We start from the raw sequence: 1,590 nt of genomic DNA, 5'->3' as shown, positions 1-1,590 counted from the left end.
GACAAGTACTTGGCATATTTGAAGTCATCTTGCACTTGTCACTCGGCATTGGTCGCTTGAAGAACTAGCTCGAGAAGGTTGGAGTAGGGTTGGAAGTCGACAATCCTCTTTATTGGGTGATTGAGGCCATTTAAGAAGCGTGCAACAGTTTTCTCATCATCTTCCTTGACATTGGCTCTTATCGTGGCAACCTCCATTTATTTCTAGTATTTTCCACCGTCTTCGTGCCTTGCTTGAGGAGTTGCAACTTCTTGAAAAGATCACGGGTGTAGTGTGTAGGCACGAAGCGAGATCTCATGACATCCTTCATTTGCGTCCAAGTTGTGTTTGGTGGTTCGCCTCTTGCTTGTCGTCGCTTGATTACTTGTTCCCACCAAATGAGGGCGTCGTCTTCATACCCGAGGGAGGCCATGGCGACCTTATTTTCCTTGTCATAGTTGTGAGGACGGAATATCTTGTCCACCTTCAATGCCTATGGGAGATATTCTTCGGGATCATTACTTTTGGAAAACTTGGGCATGGTGAACCTGAGCTTGCCGTAGAGGAGTTCTTCTTCGTAGTGGCGGTTTTGATATTGCTCCTGATGAGGAGGAAGGTCCTCAAATTCTTGTTCCTCATGATGTCGCTCTTTTCGTGGAGGAGGACGCGACATATGCGCTTGGTTTCTTATTTCTTGCTGCTCTTCAGTTCGAGCGGCTTCTTCTTGTCGTGCTTGATGAAGTGCTTCTTCTTGTTCACGCACTTGGCGATTGTGCTCTTCGCCGGCTCTAGTGGCCTTGTTGAGTGTGCGTTGTGCTTCGAGTGCTTGACCTTCAGTTCGAGTCCTTGTGCTTCATGATGCTCTTGTGCTTGTCAGATTGCATCACCGTCTTGAGGTGGTTGACATTGCACTTGTGCAAGTACTTGCTCTTGCTCCATTGCTTCTTGCGCTTGTTGTTGCACCCTTTCACGTTCTCGGACTCGGTCTTGTAAGCCATTGCCTTGGAATGGATTTTCTTGATCTTGGCTATCTTGGGGATCATCACGTCGAGGAAAGCGAGCTCGGGTAGGACTTGTATCGTAAGAGGAGTAGTCCGAAGATTGCCAACTTGAGCAGTGGCTTGAGTGGCGCCGTTTTGGCAAAGAGGTTGTGGAAGACGCGCATCTCGTGAGCATGCTGCGGAATTCTTCCATTTGTGTGGTGAACTTGGCATCGATGTAGTCACTGTTCCTTGCTTCCGATTGACGAAGGTCAGTGGCGAGTTGCTCAATGCGTTTAGCCAAGGCTTCACTTTCTTGATGGAGAGATCGTTGGGCAAAAAAGAAGTGGTTCTTGGTGACGTAGTCATGATCGTCACCTTGCTCCTCGAAAAGTAGGTTCGGTGAAGAACTTGGCCTATCCAACATAACCAAGTGGGGTGAGTAGGAAAATGAGAGAATAATACCGAATTTACCTATTCCGAGGGTTGTGAATGTATCAAGTGTCACTCAATGTAATGCCACAATAGGAGAATTAGTACCAGGTTTGTTTCCCACACCTAGACAAGTAAAGATTATGGCGTAGCTTGGTTAGGACAGTGGCACAAAAATTTCAAGCAAATGTTAGTCAAG

At 47.0% G+C, this 1,590-nt stretch overlaps 1 pseudogene; it reads right to left on the bottom strand.

Moving 5' to 3' along the window:
• Window positions 1–465: 465 nt before the first annotated feature.
• Window positions 466–1,193, bottom strand: LOC147984776 (uncharacterized; annotated as a pseudogene).
• Between the last annotated feature and the right edge of the window lie 397 nt (window positions 1,194–1,590).

Source organism: Triticum urartu, chromosome 2A (assembly GCF_056163025.1).
Source record: "Triticum urartu cultivar PI428250 chromosome 2A, HENAU_Tu73, whole genome shotgun sequence".
In the NCBI taxonomy this organism is placed as follows: Eukaryota; Viridiplantae; Streptophyta; class Magnoliopsida; order Poales; family Poaceae; genus Triticum; species Triticum urartu.
Note: the sequence above shows the minus strand (reverse complement) of the source record. Positions and strands in the feature narration are given on the sequence as shown.